The sequence below is a fragment of the Carettochelys insculpta genome, chromosome 25, assembly GCF_033958435.1.
Source record: "Carettochelys insculpta isolate YL-2023 chromosome 25, ASM3395843v1, whole genome shotgun sequence".
NCBI lineage: Eukaryota > Metazoa > Chordata > Testudines > Carettochelyidae > Carettochelys > Carettochelys insculpta.
In genome coordinates this window covers 12,276,972-12,295,118 of record NC_134161.1, presented here as the reverse complement: position 1 = coordinate 12,295,118, position 18,147 = coordinate 12,276,972, and the positions used below count along the sequence as shown (strand labels likewise).

At 49.1% G+C, this 18,147-nt stretch overlaps 1 protein-coding gene across 2 annotated transcripts in view; it reads left to right on the top strand.

Annotated features, from left to right (window-relative positions):
- LOC142001463 (neurotrimin) overlaps positions 1-18,147 on the top strand; it is a 709,680-nt gene that overhangs the window by 223,140 nt on the left and 468,393 nt on the right. The window contains exon 1 of one of the 2 annotated variants that reach the window (XM_074976711.1): positions 9,855-9,906. The exons of the other annotated variant lie outside the window; for it this stretch is intronic. The gene's annotated coding sequence lies outside the window, so the exon portion shown is untranslated. Of the gene's footprint in view, positions 1-9,854; positions 9,907-18,147 lie in introns of those variants that run through there. 2 annotated transcript variants of the gene reach the window in all.

Sequence of the window (18,147 nt, the reverse complement as noted above, 5' to 3'; positions counted from 1 at the left end):
ATCAGAAGCACTGTAATCTTTGGCCCTTGGCTCCTTTGCCCTCATTGCATCTTTTCCCAAGCTCTGGGAAAGAGGGCTAGCTTCCAAGTTAAAGGACTATATGAGTGCTGAGGGGGCAGGGGAAGCTCTTATAAATCTCTCTAGCTTTTCTGAGGCTATTTCTTCAGCATCTTGAGAGCTCCATAATTCATAATCCTGAAATGCACTGGCTGATAATTGCCCTAATCACTGGAGAAACATGGCTGAAATGTACTGAAATAAGCCATAAAACTCATTACAAGATAACAAGATTCTATCTATTCTCGGAGGTCGCTTTAAAGCTCCACAGGTCAGGGAGTTAATCACCTCCTTCGCCGAAGCAATGCAGATAAGAGGCAGTCGAGTGCTGGGCGTGCAGGGTGAGCTGGTGCTGGGAGTTTCTGCTGGTCTCCCCCTAGGAGAAGGGGACAAGGAGCCTGTTTGCACCTGTCTTTGGGGCTTGTGTTTTGGGTTCCAGCTTTTCTTCGGAAACTGATGCAAGACGGAAGGGGTTTGGTGGCCAGTCTTGAAGAGACAAATTGCATCTTTCTCTCATGGCTGGGGAGAGGATGTCTCTGTCCTAACAGGACATGGAGAGAGAGCGCAGAACTGGAGCTGCTTTTGGCACTTATTGTTGGTATTCCAGCAAGGAGATCAGGCCCCCTGGTGCTAGACTCTGTATATTCCTGTTGTGAGAGACAGCCCCTGCCCTGGTGAGCATACACGATAAACAGGCAAGTCAAAGCAGTGGGAGGAGAATAAAGGCAGCGAGAGGTGAAGTGACTTGCCCAAGCATGTCTTCTTAGCAAGTCAGTGGAAGAGTTGGGAGAAGAATGCAGGTCTTCCACTGCAGGGCCCTTTCCACTAGGCCGTGCTGCCAGCCGAGGTTTCTTGGTGCTCTGCGTGGGGGCTGAGGCTCTGGGAGAGCAGGACGCGTGTGGATGATATAGAGGGGAAGTGAAACTGGCAGATTTCCTCTCCTGTCCCTCCCCTTAGACAGTGGCCCTTCCAGTTGGTGAGTGCCTTGTGCCCTCCGCTGTTGACAGTTACAGTTGTCACCACCGTACTGGGGCTCCTTTCGCTGTTACCAGATGTTCATCTGCCTGCGTGCAGTGAGGCTGACGGACATCACGGGCAAGCTGGGAGGGGGCCCCAGGAGGGGCGGGGCCTGAGGCAGGAGGGGCGGGGCCTAGGGCAGTCAGCTCGACTCACGGTGGTGGGACCCCTCCTTTCAGAGCTCTGCCACTGTGACATTTCAAAGGGGCCCGGTGCACCGACCACCGCTGACGAAGTACCAGTGGTGGTGGCCATAGCTCTGAGCCCTGGGGCAACTGTCCCCTTCGTCTCTCCCCCCAGGGGTAGGCCTGCCAGCATGTGCTCCTTATGTCCCAGCTCAGTAGTCAGAGGGACTCCGATGTGTATATGCCTGTTGCAATGGACCAGCTCACTCAGCGGTGGGATTTTCCACTGCCCCCTTGGCCAGCCAAAGGCAGCTTCTTTTAGGTACACGGTTTGACAGAGGTACGAGCGAGTTTCCCATCACTCCCGCGGTCTGAGGGTGCTGCCCGCTCATGTACCTGGGTGCCTCTCACCTCGTTTGGTCAAAACATCACATTTCTCATGCTGCCGTCCTGAGCCTATGCCCAGTGTGTTCTGGTTATCTGTGGGGAGTGGTTGCGGTGCTCCTCTGGAATGTGGTTCTATGACTTGTGCGTAGTGTGTTATAGGTGGGTGTGTTTCGCCCCGGTGGGAGGTGTGTGCTTTGGCCAGATTCTCCGAGCAGGGCCTGTGCCTTTTGCTCACGGCTCAGCTTTGCTTTACATGAGCAAAGTCTTGACTACTTTTGCCCTGGCCTCAGGCCTATGATACAAGGGCCTGTGTTTTGCACCCTTCTCTTACTCCACCTTGGGGAAAGCTCCAAGGTGGGTGCATGATAGGGGATGGTGTTTCCGCTCCTCTCCTGAGAAGATGACAAGCCTCAGAGCTTTAGACTGCACACTTGCTGGGCCCCTAGGCAAGGTGTGTGTGGGGGAGCAGTTCAGTTCTCCCAGAAGGGGGTGGGGTCCCTCGGAGACGGAGCAGAGCTGGGGGCAGCTCGGCTTCAACACTGCTCAGAGCAGGTCATGCTGCCCGAGCCCTCAGCGCCACACGTGGCAGTCTGTTGGTGATTTAAAGGGCCTGGGGCGTTGGCTCCGGGCCCTTTTGAATCACTGGGCCCCGAAGCAAAGGTCCCCTTTATCCCCTCCTTCAGCAGACCTCGGCCCACCATGCAGGTAGAACAGTTCTCCTGCCTTCTGGAGTAACAGCCCTTACCCCGGGGGAGCAATGCTAAGGCTCTGTAGCCTGAAAGCTGCGGCATGCAATCAGCACCTCCTGCCAGCCTCACCCAGTAATAAAATCTGATTGTTATCCGAGCCTCCAATGCGTCCAGCACCAGCTGCTTTCTCATCAACGTTCCTGTGGTCCTGGACCCTTGGAGGGGCCTTTTTGTTCACAGGAAGGGCAAGGAGATCTGACTGCAATTGGAGCTTGATGTATGGACTTGCAAATGGATCACCTGCCTGCGAGAGCAGCTTCCTGCTAAGATATTGTAGCACGGCTACACACGGAGAGCCTCTCTGCCTGCGCTGCTTGCTGGCATTGTGCTGGGCTCCTGTGCTGGAAAAGGAGTTAGGCGTCTGGGTGTGTTAACACCGTAGCAAGGCAGTGGCTTGCGCTCGCTCGGCCCGTGGTGAAAATGACAGCACAAGAAGCAGGGCAGTGGAGGCTCGGCCTCAGATGCTCCATGCACAGTAGAGGCAGAGATCTGTGCTACCTGGGTACCCTTTCTTGGAGCCACGAATTCATTTTTACGTCCCATATATGCTCATATGTTTATCTCCCACTGCAGATAACTAGGGACTGGTATTGCTGATCCTTGTCGTTCACAAGCACCATGGGCAGAATCCCCTCGATTTTTTTTCCACTTGCATGTGGAATAAAATGTGTGTGCACCAAGGCATGCGCGGATGTGGACCACCCACAGACACACATGCGGCCCACTGCGAGAGGTTGAGGATGCTCTGCTGATCAGCTGGCAGCAACTGAATCTCTCCCAGATGGCTGCCTAAGCACCCAGCTGACAGAGGGCAACTCTCGGCTAAGCCGTGGGCTCAGCTGGGCGTTCGTCACTCAACGGGACCCTGAACTGACTCTGAGCCCCAGGGCTGCCCACGTAGGAGATGCTGGAGGGCCGGTGAGCCTCAAGAGTCACTCTGTGTCTGGCTTGTGTGCTCTGTAGGGAGACTGCAGAGGTGTTTTTCTGAGGGGCGTGGGTGGAAGCATGGTCGGCTGTAGCTTCTTTAGCTTGAATGGAAACACACCAGTTCCTGCCAGCTGAACATCTGGCACTGCAAGCTCACCCAAGCTGGGAGGCCAAGGCTGGCTCCTCTTTAGAGAGCAGGTTGGACGAGGAGCAGGTACGGCCTTGCCAGAAGGCTGGATGGGGGATGGCTTCCCCAGGAAAAAGGTAACAGTCTGCATGTGGGTGGGTGGGTGGGTAGCAATGCCTGTCACTGCCATTCACCACCTCCAAACTAGCATGTGTGCTAAATCAGCCCCTTGCTGAACTGCTCTGACTCCAGGCTCCTGCATGGGCCTTTGCTTTGGGCTTGCAGCACTAGGTACCCAAGGCGTGGCTAGTGGATAATTAACGCCCAACCAGTGCAGCCTGTGAGTCAGTGCTCATTTAACAAAAAAAAACAGCCCTCCTTGCTGAGCCAGCTGTTTCTGCCCAGGAGGGCTGTGCTGAGTGAATATTAAGTGGTTCTTAAATGTGTGTGTTGAGGGGGGCTATGGTCTCTGAGGCTGTCTGCTGCATGGGGTAGAGCTGATTCTCAATGGCCCCTCTCTGATTTTTTTCCATCCCTGTATGGAATAAATTTTATGTGCACTGAGTTGTGTGGATGTGCACCATGAGTAGACTCACACTCTGCCGGCTGTGGGAGCTCTGGAGATCAGCAGGGCAGCACATGAATCTCTCCTAGGTGGCCAACCAACCACTCAGCTTGCAGAGGACACTGGTCTCAATCCATCTCTGCCTGATGAGGCCCCAGACATAGGGCCCTCTCCTCTTGTCTGTCTGTCAGGGGACCGATTACCATGGTAGCCAGCTTCACACAGTCTTCAGTGGCTCTGTCCTGCACTATTTTTCCCATTACACGCATGGGACTGGAGGCACAGCAAGCCAACTTTTTAAAGGAATTTAGGCACTTTGTTCCCAATGATGTAAAGGTATTTAGGTGCCTCATTCAAAAATCTGGGCTAGAAGGACAAAGGGACTTGCCTAGTCCCCTTATGAAACATAGCGTTCCAGCTGAGCTCAGATGGGCTCTTTTGCTAACAGGAGCTCAGTATCATTCAACAGAGTGCCCCTTGCAGGGCAAGTGAGCCCTCGGAGATGGCTGTTGTTTGTTGGTATTTCAGTGGGATTGCCACCAAGGCCAGTACTTTTGTAGTATCCCCATGGAGAAGGGTACAGGTCTCTCTGACTGCCTGCCTTCCTTCCTCCCCTCCTGCCCTCCCTCCTCACAGAGAGAGGCCAGTGTTCAGGGCCAGTCTTCCGAGCCAGGGTTTGCAGTGTGTGATATTTAAGGGCAGGCAAGGGGAGGGGAGGAGGGATGTAGCGGCGGGGCAGTTACCTGACATGCAGATTGCATCCTGGCTTTGACCAGCCCTGCAGAGTGGCGACTTCATGTTTGACAGCAGCAGCAAGGCTGCATGCCTCAGAAGGCAATTTCCTTTTGTTCATGGTGAATCCCTGTCTCAGGCACATGGAGGATAATCTACCCACGTTCCCTGGGGCTGTGTGCTTTCCCCCACCAAGAAAGGTTTGGGGTTAGGAAGAGGAGGTACTAGTCAGGGGGGCCTGTCAGCTTCCAGCCCTACTGCAGTTTCTCTTGCTTTGGTGAGCCGAATTTTGATTGTTAGCATGCTGCGAAGCTGGAGAAAGCGTTCTAGTGTTCACTGCTTTGCCCAAACAGCAGTGGGCGTGGTAGGAACCCACCTTACTGAACCACAGGAGGGTCCGCTCTTTGTTTGGGGGCGTGGGGGGAGAGGAAGTCTCAAAGGGAGGCCATAATTTTACCAGGGAAGCAAGTCCATGATAAAATGTGCAGCATGGACTAATGGCTAGACTGGCCATTATTACACCAGGGGTCTTTCCCCAGCTCTTTCTCCATTAAGAGTTATCCTTGTCTAAGTTATTTCCCCATCTGCAAAGTGGGGCATAACAAGATGTAATTATTTTTGCCCCAGCAAAGCACAGCATCCCCCAAAATTTACTAATAGACTAAGCTGAGGGTACGTCTATACTTACGAGAAGATTGACTCAATCGCAAGTGATTTTCTGGGGTTTGATTTAGTGTGTCTTGTGGTGATGTGCAGCATCGAACCATCAGGGCTCTACCATCAACCCGGTACTCCTCACTGTTACAAGGAATGCGGGAGTTTGACAGGAGAGTTTCTCCCGTCGACTTCCCGCTGCGGGAACCACCAGAAAAATCGCTCTACAATATGCCGACTCCAGCTACGCCGTCCTTGTAGCTGGATTTGTGCGTCTTAAATCGACTTCTCCACATAGTGTAGATCTGGCCCTGAGACATCACCAAGCACGCTGGTGTTTCCTGTCTTGGGCTGACTTTGCTGCATCAGAAGTAGCTGGCAAGCCGTGCCCTGGGTGTCCTGTTTTGTGGGAGGATGCAAAGATACCTGCAGTTTCTCTGCCATAACCAGCTGTGTAGCTCCAGAGCATCTGTGACTAACTCATTTCCCAGGTGAGTATTACCAGATGGCATCAATGAGTGAGAGACAAAATGGGTGTCTTTCCCATGTTGACATCAATAGAGGGAGAACACAGACTGGAGTAAGCACTGGAGAGGCAGCATCATCTTCTGCCATGTTTCTTAATCCTTTTGAGATGTCGGAACACCAAACAATTTTTTTTATGCAGAAGATTTTCTTCAAAAACGTTGTCAGAGGAAAAAAGAAGAAAACCAGCAACGTATGCAGCAAAACCAGACTGAAGTCATTTAATCAGGTATCACAGCAGTGAAGAAGTAACATTGTGTCTGGTTTTAATAACAGAAAACAAATACCGCCATTGTGGTTTTCCAAATGCTCGTGGCACAGCTGCAAGTTGTTCACAAAACACCAGTGTTCTGTGGAGCACAGTTTAAGAAACTCTGGTTTATTGGTCATGATGCTGGATGGGGACTTAGCTGCAGATCAATTCCTTGGAAGCAATGGAGGATGAGAAACACCTGGGCGTGCTGGCTGAGCTCAGGATAAGCTGTATTCACCTCATTTCATGTACCAGATTCCTGGTGAGAATGAGGAGTTTCAGGACTGTCTGTAGAGCCTGATGGTTTGATTTAGCATGTCCCCACTAGGCATGGTAAATCAAACTCTGGAAGATCGACCCTAAAGGAGTTGATCTTCCAGTAAGTGCGGACACACCTTCCGAGAGGTGGGTGGTTTTACATCAAATGAAAAGCCCTGTTGGTCTATGGAGTTGTACACATGCAATGTAGACATGTCCTCACACACGCACTTGTTCAGGGGTTGGGGAGTCCTACAGAAGAAAGTAAGAGTCTCCTTTAGCGAATCCAGTAGCAGAATTGGGGCTTGGAGCTGGGGTACCTGTTTGATTTTTTTTCCAAGTTGTCGGGAATTACAGGTAAGAGAATGTTGCAAATACTATTCCACCCATGCTGGCACCTCTTGTAGGTTCACTTTCCGCCCGTCTTTCAGCCCGTGAATTTGCAGGCAGGAATGGTGAATTTTCAGCAGCTGCAGAGAGTGAACTTTAGATTCTTAAATTGTGAGTCTTACCAGTGGAAAGCCACTTCTAAGAATTATCCTGATCTGATTGGAGAACAAAGGCAACCTGTTCGTCCAGTCAGAACATCAGAGATTTTGAATGCCATCTCCCCATGTTATGCTCCTTATGTACCTACTGCAGGTTGAGGAATGCAGACCTGCCACTTGATTTTTTGCCTTTTTATTTCCCATCCTGTTATGTGTAGGGATGACAGGAACCTCATGGCTCCTGGAAATGGAGATCCTCTCTAGAGTATTGTCTGTTTCTTTTTCCCAGTGTGAAAATCAATAAATATTCTTGCTACCAAAAAGAAATAAAATAAATAATACTACACAGGAAAACTCAGTGTGAAGCACTGAGGGCAAAAGTAAAAGGTTTTCTCAAGGGAATAATGGTTTGAAATGGAAGCCTTGAAAATAATAATAAAAAAGAAAGCAATTTCTGGTGGAAATAGAATAACGCTAGGCATCAAAACCATGGTGTTGTCAGAGGATGAGATTGCTGGCTTGTCAGGTCCAGTGTTGGCTTGGGAAGTGGGCAGTAACATCAACTGAGGAGGGCACAGGAAGAAGTGCATAATTAGGGGATAAATGTGGGTCTAGGGCATAGGGTTGTATTGTCATTCAGTGAGGGGTTGTGTGAATGTGTTTCACGTTCCATCAGATCCTTTTGCACTCTAAATTTCCCTCTGACTTATTGTGGATTTTGGTCTGTTCTGTGTCTGTACAGTGCCTGATGCTGTGGGATGCTGGACCAGGGCTGGGACTGCGAGGCACCGTGTTAATATAAATAAAAAAGCAATATGAAAGTAAAAGGAATTTCCCTAGTCGATCACACTGCTGTTCATTTAGCCCAGCAGCCTGTCTGCCATCAGGGCCCTGTCCCCTGTTTGCTAGTTCTCTGCTCTGACCGTTAGACAAAGCTGTCAGGCATAAAGGTATGTTGTGAAGGTACATGGAGTTTTCAGTTGTGATCACAGCCAGCAGACTACCCAGGGCCCATAGCATTATCTAGAATCCTGCAAATCCATGGGCATCTGCTTTATATCTGCAGGCACTCTGCATCTGCTCATGTGAATGCAGATATTTGTGGCTTATCTTTTTTCAGATACAGATATGGATACAATTTTCCTGTCTAGAACCCTGCAAATCTCCACCTCATATTCATGGTATTTGGCTCTGTGGATGTGGATGCAGATGCGGGTATCCGCAGATCATTTTTGCAGCTACACTTGAGGATATATATTTTATACCTGTGCAGTGATCTAGTGTTATCCAGCATTAGCTCCTGCACCATTCAGAATGTGTAATCTGATGCCCTATCTTACCTACTGAGGCCCTAGAGGTTTTAGCTGGCCTGTATTAGAGCAAACTGGGCCATTTCTAAGAGGCTGGCTCCTTGTGTGGTTGCCTTCATTGTACTGTGATTGTGTGCACATGTATGAGAGATTGCAGTCAATGAGAGAAAACGTGACATGATGATTCCTCTGAACGAGGTCAGATCTTCTCAAAGGAAAACACAGCTACCAAGTTCACTGGGTCCATCTTCTTGAGTGTCTGATACTCTTTCCTCTCCTCACCCTCATCCCACTCCTGACCTGTGAAGCAGCGGAAGGCAAAGAGTTACTTTTGCATTTGCTTCCCCTGCTCAGGGATGGGGGGAGAATCTCTTGAGTTGATACTGATTAGGAGCAGTTTGGTCTGTCACCACTCTGGGTTTTATGATGGCCCTATAAAGATCAGCTGGTAATTCATTGAAAGAGGCTCAGTTTGCGGGCTCTGAACTGGGGCTGCATATCAAACAGGCAACCTCTCTGTGAGAGATTATGTGGGCTCCTTGGGAGACACAAGAAAGGAGGGGCACCTGTGTGGAAAGAACCTGTATGGAAAAGGGGTCAGGGGAGGGCAAGTGGGCCCCAGCCATGGTCCATCTTGGAGGCTGTTGGTACAGTGGGTTTGTATAAGACAAATCAGAAGGACAGGTAAGGACAGAGGTGATTAGTGCAGGGATTCCAGGGGGGCACCGGCCATGTGACCCCGAACAACCCCCTCAGTCTTGTGGTAGCCACACTAGGAAAACTGGACTGTGGTGCAAGAGCCCTGATTAACTCCTGGCTGTGTTGTAAGCTCTCTAAGGGTACATCTGCGCTTACCAGGAGATGGGTTTTGCGCATCTGGTAAAGAGGATCCATCGATCTCTCTAGGGTCTGCAGTCGACCCACTGTACTACTGTTCTCGTGAGAAGTAAGGAAGGTTGACGGGAGAAATGCGTCGGGAGGACAGGCCTTACAGTTGACTGCAGATAAATCGATTCTAGCTACACAATTGCCAAAGCTAGAATTGCGTATCTGCAGTTGACTATAAAGTCTAGTGTAGACCAAGCCTGAGCGATCATTTGCAAAACCTCTCACCTGCTCTGTGCTTCAGTTCCCAGTTGGTACAATGGGTGTAAGACTTCCCTACCTGATCAAAGGGTTATAAGCATAAAATCAGTCATTGATCGTGAGGTGCTCAGGTATTGCAATATTGAAAACCATAGAAGTATTTAGCAAAATGTGTCTGCATCTATTAATTGCTGCAAGTTCATCACACCAAAGAGTCTTATTTTATTTTGTGCATCTGATGTTTTTCTACTACTGTTCTCTGATGTGCTTTTCTCTGCCTCTCCCTTGACCTCCTGGGGGGGCCAACAGGAGGGCACAGCATGAAACAAAAGAGTGATAATGAAGGGAAAGCTGGGCCCAGGGACACACGTTTTGAAAAGCAGCGAGTTTCATTAAAATATAGGACGGGGGAGGAAGATCGCCATTTTCAAAGCTTGAAGCTGACCTGATTTCAAAGACCTTGCGTGTAACGCTTTGGCTTTTTCCTCTCTCTCTCTCTCTCTTTTAGGTAAGTGACATTTTATTCTGCTCCTCTCTAAGGCAAAGTTGGATATTTTTTCAAGTGGGGTGGAAAAAAAAACCGCGTTGCAGTGAAAGAGTGAAGCAGGCACAGAGGACAACGGAGGAGAGAAGGCTGGATCAGAAGGTAGGTGCCTCAGAAGCTTTGAAGATCGGGATGTGTACGGCACTCCGTGCAGTAGTGAAAATGGCCTTGAAATGCCTATTGCTGATGACATTGGCACTGTGTGATGGGGAAGAACAACCCTCGGGGCCTTTAGAGCCAGCTGGAGTGTTGGTTCTGTGGAGGAACTGGGAACTTGAGAACATCTGTGGTTGGGAACGAACATCTGGGCAGGGTACTCTGATTGGCAAGTGTGGTTTTGGGTTAAAATAGTGCATGGGGATGGGGTGTTGACTGTTGGTATTTCAGCGTCCGCATTGTGTTGTGCTGGGTGGGGCCCAGGGCGTGACTGGACTGAAGCGTGGGGGCATTTGTGAGTTGCTAAGGGCTGTGTGTGGGTGCGTGCGGCTTTCTCCTGCTTACATGTGTGTAGCTCTTTTACGTTGCTTGGTTTTTTAATTGTAAACTCAAGAGTTAGCCCTAAAAATGACATTGTGGCTGAAGGATTAGGTGAGGTGACAAGCGCAATAGAAAACTCAGCAAACAGAGCCTGTCTCTGGAGCTATATGTGTGTCACACAGCACATGCCTTGGATGACGGTGCAGATACCAAAAGGGAAGCAGATTAACATTGTATTCCCACCTCCCCTCATCAAGGGTGGGGCAGAAAATAGGCCTTTGAGGTTATGGGTGCTGATTTGCTTAGTGTTTGGGACTTTGCTTCATCCTCCCCTGGCTTTTGTTATGCAGACAGAAAGAAAGGAGAGCAGAGTTTTCTCCTGCAGGTAGGCTGGTGTTCACTGGGGCTAGCTTCAAGCAAGCGTATTCATAGCTCCGGTGCCGCAGAGCCGTTTTCCTTGTTTCCCACTTCTTAGCAGGCATGACTATACCTGTAGTGCATGCCCTCCATCCCTCTCCTGATAATGTATGGTCATGTTCTGTTTCAGAGGTGTCTTGAGTCTGGGGGCTTTTATCAAAGCCCCCAGACTCAAGACACCTCTGAAACAGAACATGACCATAAATTACCTCTTGTATCCCATGGGAGAGGGAGGAAGTGAGGTTATGCTTTGGTCAGAGACAAGCACTTTTTTGGCTTTCAATGTTTTATACCTCCCCCTCACTTCCCATAGCCCCTTGCCCCTCCTAACTGGTTGCTTGCTGTTGTCTTGAGAGCCTTCCAGTGTATGCTGGTACCTCACACTTCCGCCATACCCTCTCATGCTTCTTAAGTTTATATTTTAACTCTCTCTCTTTTTTTCCTATTGTGCTGCAAGCCCCATTTGACTGTAGGAAATGCAATACATGGTGTCTCCAGTCTTTGTTTACACACAGTAGAGATACAAGAGCATCAAAAAGCTAACCGAACAATCCACCGTAGACTAGCAGGCCTACCTACTAACACAACACCAAAGAACAAGACCCGACTTCCCAGCACATTGCTCGCACTGTGACCAAAGCAGCCAACCCCCAAGGCGCTGAGTTCTTCTGAAAAATCCAGCCCAGAAAAAACAAATGCTTGAACCTCAGTGACAGCAACAAACCTGCTGTGTGCTTCCCAATTATCAGCGAAATGGTCCAGGGCAGCCCCGGATGCTGCTCCCAGTGGCTCCTCAGTTGTTTTCCTGAGAGCTGTGTGTGCACTTAGTGTGATTAGCCTGTGATGACAAGGTGGTGCAGCTGAACAAGGAGAAAAGCTGATTCTGAGAGACAAAAAGCACCCCTCCCTCAGAGGTAGGACAGCGAGGGAAGGGCATGCTGGAGCCTATGTGATTTTTCTGCTTCCCCTCCGCACTCATCAGCAAAAATTGCCGACTACATTGTGATTCCCGCCTGCGTGCACTGGTGATGATGTGGGAGACAGGAAGAAGGCTGCGGTGGGGTCACCTCAGAGCCCAGCTCCAGCCGAGTGGCAGACAGGGAGAGAAGTCCTGGGCTTGGCTTGACCAGGTGACTAGGGAAGCAGCCAGTCAAGGATAAACATGGGCTGTCAAGATGTCGGTTTTATATGCAGTCGCTTTGTAGGCTGGAAAAGCTCCAGTGCTGCAGGGATGCTGGTGGGTTTCAAGGGTATGCAGGTTCTTCCCTGGGTTTGCCCTGCTTGTCCCTGTGCCAGGTGCCAGTATAGCTGAGCTCTTCCCCTTTCTGTCTTTCCAAGCTTTGGGTCAGGACCAGGCCTGCCAATGGGGGAGAGGCAAGGGGGACGTTTGCCCTGGGGCCTGGTGATTCAAAGAGCTTTAGCTGAGCAGCTGCAGCAGTGGCGGCTAGAGCACCGGGCCCCTTTAAACTGCTACTGGAGCCCCACATGGCTCTGAGGGCTGAGGAGCGGGACCCAGCGCTGCAATCCAGACAACACCGAGGGCCAGCTGTCCTGGCCCCGCCCGTTGCACCGAAAGCCCCATCCCTGCCAGGAGTCCCGAGCGCCCCCGCGTCTTTCCCAAGGGCTAGCACTGGTCAGGGCTACGAGGCATTTGCGCCTTGTAGTGTTTTGGCGGCAGCCTCCTCATGCCCCAGATGCCTAGTTCTCGGTGAAAGTGTCTCCTTGCATGGGTCTGCAGAAGAACCCTACCAAGCTGAGTGATCCCTTCTCTCCTGCACATTTGGCAGCCACGTGCAACGTTCGGCACAATCACTCGGCCCCCTGCCTCCTTTGGCATTGCCTTTTGCTTGCATTTGGGGATTAGGGGAGGGAGCTTGGCCAGAGCCACACTGGTGCAGCTGGTCTCCTTGGGTGGCAGAGTGTAGGGTAACTAAAAGGGCAGACGTAGTCAGGCTGGTGCCAGGCAGGTATGGTGGTGCCCACCTTCTGCTACTGCTCTTTTCAATGAGACCCTCAAAAGCATGGTACTCGGAGGCTTCGGTAATGGCTGGGGCATCCTCTGGGCCTGGTAGTAACCGAGGGGTTAACAGACACCGTGGAAGTAGCTCCCTGATAAATCCACACTTGTCCTGCGGGGCTCTGCTGCGTACACTGTGTGAGCCTGTTGCAAGTCCAACGTGTGGAAAAGTCAGAGCGAAAATCCCTCCTGAGGGGAGTGGAAACATGGAGCGTATTGGAGAGAAATACTTAGACAATTTAGAGACTCTGTTACAATATGTGTTGCCTGCTAATCGCAGATCCATTGGGGAGTGTGGAATAACAAGATGTTTGTGCCATGTACTGATTAGAGAAGGGAGGCTGGGAGGCTGTTTCCCACCCCATGGGAGCCCTGCATTGCACATTGGAAAAGGCCTTGGGATCCAGTTCCTTTTGCTTCAGAGCTTCCCAAAAGCTTGTGGGAACATGTCCTCCGGTTCGGTTTTACCCCATGCGTGGGGGCTGCTGCCCAACCAGAGACAGATCTGAGCTGAGACATTTAAACACGGGGTTCAAGCACATGTTCCAGGGGTGGTGTTAGTCAACATGTATTTCTGAGTGGTAGGGACTATCCTACCCATTGGAAGAGGCAACATGGATCATCCCCTCCATGCGTGGATGGCCCCATGTACTCCCCTCTCTGATGCAATCATGCACTGAGACATAACTATTCTCAGAGATCATCGGCATCCTCAGCCAAGCTTTGCACCGAAGAGCAGTGAGGGATGGGCGGGAATCATTTGGAGCTTCCAGTCTTCCATCACCAGAGATTCTTCCAAGTCCATCCTGCCACACCCTCCCAAGAACTTTCCTGGACCTTTAATTTGGGGTATCTGCATTGAATGCCTGTTAATGGTAGCGAGGCCCCTGTCCTGACTCTTCAACTCTCAGCTGTGCAACTTCCACAGTTTTGCAGTGACAGCCACTGAGAACACCCCTTCTGGAAATGCACAGGCCATATGTGCAATGGACCTTGCTATGAATGGCACGGTTTGCGCCCCAGATAGTAGGAACTGAAGAAGAGTCAGGCAGATAGAGTGCGGGCCGGCTAGTTGGAACAAGTTGAGCTCTGGTCTGGCTTTAAACTAAAGCTAAGGCTGCTTAGAATACCTGGAGGAATGATCCTCAAGAAGGCAGGGCAGAGATCTGCTTGAAGGCCTCAAATAGGGTTGTAACGAAGGGTTACAGCTTCTCAGAGAAGAAAAAACTCATGGCACTGAATCTCAGAGCCTGAGTCATTTGACCCTGACTTTCAGGGCTCTAGCTCATGGCTAAAATTAGCAGGGTGGAAATTCTCGCCTGGGCTGGAACCGATGTTCCTTGTCAGCTGTGTGCCTGGGTGGCCACCCAGGAGAGATTCAAATGCTGCCCAGCTGATTAGGAGAGCAACCTCAGTGGGCAGGGTGTGTTTCTTGTGGTGGTGCACATCCACCCATGCATTGGTGCACATAAAAATTATTCTGCATGGGATGGAACGAATAAGAGGGAACATCGTCTAGAATCCCATATCTGAAACCCAGAGGGTGGTGAGGTCTCAGAGTCCAGGCACACACACCCCACCCAGCCCCCAAACCAGAACATCAACACTGCTATTTTTAGCCCCACACTCTGAACCAACTGACCCGGGCTCTGGGACTCAGCACCCATGAGATCTGCTCCTGTAGACATGTATCAGGAGAGGTCTCCTTCAGCTCTCTAGGCAGCCCCGCTTCTCATAGATGCAGAGGCCAGCCGTTCAATTTCCTTGGCAAATGGTGCCTTGCAAACAAGTCTGATGCTCCATTGGTGGTGAACTCACTTGGAAAGCCTTGTGTGTCGTGTGCCTTTCATGTCTGATTTTGCCATGTGTATTTATTCTTGCAGAGTGCACAAACACATTCAAATGTTTCGCGCCCACTGGCCCTCTGATCTTCCACCTCCTTTGAATGAAATCCTTCCACTTCCCGTTCAGGGTTTCCTCGAAGGAAGGAAGGAAGGCTGGTCTTGTTGTTAAGGACTAAACTGGGCATCAGCAAATGAGGGTTCAGTGCTCACCTGTGCCACAGGCTTTCTTGTATGACCTGAAACAAATCAGTCCGTTGTTGTGCCTCAGTTTCCCCTGAGCATAAAGTTTCTTTTCTGCCTTTCCCTTCAGAGCATTAGCACTGCAGGGCAAGGACTGCCTCTCACTATGTCCATGTCTAGCCTGGTGGGGCCTCACTTGGGGCACAGGCCACTCAGGTCTACCCATTGTGCAAATAATATATACGCTGTTATAATGCATATAATACAATGCTGTTGAAGGTCATGATCCCCAAGGGTCTGAGTCTGATTGCATTGAAGTCAATGGGAGCTCTGGAGCTGGTTTCAGAGTGTGCTTGATTGTGGCCTTCCTGCATGCTTTAATGAAACCAGCCTTATGGAATCAGCATGAAAATGAAGGTTCAGTAACTAAATGCAGCTCCAGGGCTTTTTACTTGAACTTGCAGACCTGGGTGAGGCTTCACAGGGGTATTGAAAGCAGCAGCACATACAATTTTCATATTTTTTTCTTATCTTGTTCCATGTCTCTTCCCCCATTCCTACCCTCTTTTTGATCTCCTGCAAAGTGTTTACATGGCATTATTATTGCATTTGCTTTAAGGAAATCAGTAATATTCTCTAATCAGTGTGGTACTGAAGTCATTTGATCCTAACATATCTGCCCGTCAGACTCTCTGCAGTGAGCAGGCTCCCTGCCACTCTAATGTAGGCGTGGAGAGCTTTGTCTATGGAGTTGTGACGTCACAGACTAGTTGTGGGGTTATAGACCTGCCCAAGAAAGTAAATTCTTAAATTGTTGTAAAAATCTTACGCAAGGCAGTTAAGTTTTTGGGGTCAGTGTCAACCTTAAGCTCCTCCATATGTATTTCCTTAGCCTGTGAACCCACATAAAAACTACAGGCTGGCTTGCTGTCAAAGGGATCTTACCTGGCTTAGCTAACTCCAGGTAAACACACACTTTTTTCCTAGTGATGATGCATGCAGAATGTTTGTTGTGATGTTAGGTCTCAGGCCAGCCATGCCAGGAAACTTGCAGAACCCATTCCTCGGGCTGTAGTGGAGGCAATTTTGAAGGAATGTTTGCATTATTAAACAACAGACATCCACTTTTCCCTCTCTACAATCTTGCTTTGGGTATTTAACTTTCCTTCTCACTTCACCTTTAACTCTATCCTCTTGAGCCAATGCACTCTGACAGGATGTGCCCTTAGAGCATCACCGAGTAAATCCACATGCTCTTCAGCACATAACACAGTATAATAAGACCCAGTGGAATAGATCTACACATTTCTCTCCATTCTCCTCCGCTTTTGAGCCAGTGCCTGTAACTTATGGATGTTTGAAATGCTCCTCTTTCTGTGACTATGAATGCAAACATGAACAGCTGAGCATTGCTACCTACACTGTAGTGTACGTGATGTGTTTAGAGTCTGGATTTTGTAATGCACGTACACCGGGGCTGCTTTCAAGTTTTGATAGGCACATTACATGTACGTTTCCTATCTTTTGCAAGCCTAAAACACTCTCTCTCTCTCTCTCTCTCTCTCTCTGTGTGTGTGTGTAGTGTCTCTGTGGGAAAATGCATGTCCTTCAAAATTTGTGAAATTACATTCAAATATTGTTTAGGTGAAAAACTTGACATTGTGACAATGTCCTATTTTAACATTTTAAATGTAAAACATTGTGTTTTTTCCTTTTGAAATTCCCTTTCATTGTGGGGGGTGATGTGTCTTATACAATGTGACATATAAAAGAAAAGACATCTGAAATGGAAACAGAATGATTTTGTTGAAAGACCCCACCAAATCACAGGGTTTCAAAATGTTTTGATTTTATTCCAATTGAAAACAAACTCAGGCAACAAAATCTTGATGTTCTTTGTGACATGGAATTTCTCTCCTGCACTCCTTTCTGCTGACATAGATATAGTTACTGAGGTGGGCATAAGTATCAGAGAGGTAGCTGTGTTAGTCTGTATCTTCAAGAACAACAAGAAGTCCTGTGGCACCTTAAAGACTAACAGATATTTTGGATGAAGTGGGTCTTCGCCCATGAAAGGTTATGCTCCAAAATATGTTAGTCTATAAGGTGCCACAGGACTTCTTGTTGTTCTAGGTGGACATAGTACTTCCATAGGGCAGACTGTTGTTTTGTGGATAAATCTTTGGCTCAAGCCTCAGAAGAGATTTCTTGTATGATCTCGGTTCATCAGTTCCCCATTTGTATAATGGGTTTAATAATATGCCTCTTTTTCACACGAAGGTTGTGAGGCTAACTCCAGGCCTGTACTCAGGAATTTGTGTGGGGTGAGGGGGTTGCTTTTTTGTAAATGTGGATCACAATATTTTTTTAAATATAAAGGAGTTCAAAAGAGTTGTGCAGTGAGTGTGCATATGAGAAGTTAATGCAAAATGTGAGTGGAAACAGTGACTGGGAAAATGATTTTGTTATTACATAGTAAAATTTTATACAGTGATAAAAGTTTTATAGAAATTATCTTCTGGCATCTTGCTGTAATATCATACGTGAAAACCAGTATTGCCTTGTCTCCCTCCTTTTCCTGTTGCTAAAGGCCAAAGACATGCTGGGAAATGTAGTCCATTCCTTGCTTCAGGGCCATCTCTCTCTAGGCAAGGAGGTGGCCAAGGAACTACAGCTACCAGGATGCTTTGGGTTCCCCCATCATGCCCTCCAGGCTCCCCCTGAACCACACAGTAGGGAGGAAGGGAGAGAAAATGGACATGGGGGGGGGATGGAGCATGTGGGCCTGAAATTATTTAATAATGAGGAGGTTCTCATTCAGCAGTGGAACAACAGATGTAGATAGAGAGACAGGCTCCAGTGCCGGTATTTGGACATGGATTGTAGACCCATAGGTTTTCAAACCATTGTATATCCTCCTGGATCTGTGACTGTGCTACCTCCCATGTTTAAGTGTATTGAGGAGTAGGCTTTCAGTTTGACCCAGACAGAAAGCAGCGTGCGAGGCAGGCTCAGGTTCAGGAATGCCTCCCAGGCCCAGAGTTTGGGATTGTTTCAATGTGGGATTTTTGGCTTAAACCATGATTTGAGACAGGAACCAGCATGACAGTTGGATCCCGATGGAGGTTTGGACTTGGTGCTCCCCTTTGCCTTCCAAGACTTAACGATGACTAGTTTCGAGCTGGATTTGTCTCTATTATTAACACATTTGCACTGCAGGGACATCTAAAAACCCCAGAAATTGATCATAACCCTTTGTACTAGGTGCCATATTGAACAAAACAACATTCCCCGCCTTAAGCTGCTCAGAATCCCTTGGAAAGGGGCTCTGACCAGGTAGTGGAGAGGAAATATATGGACTCTCCAACCTTGTTGTGTTTAATACCGGCCTTGAAGCCAATTCTCCGC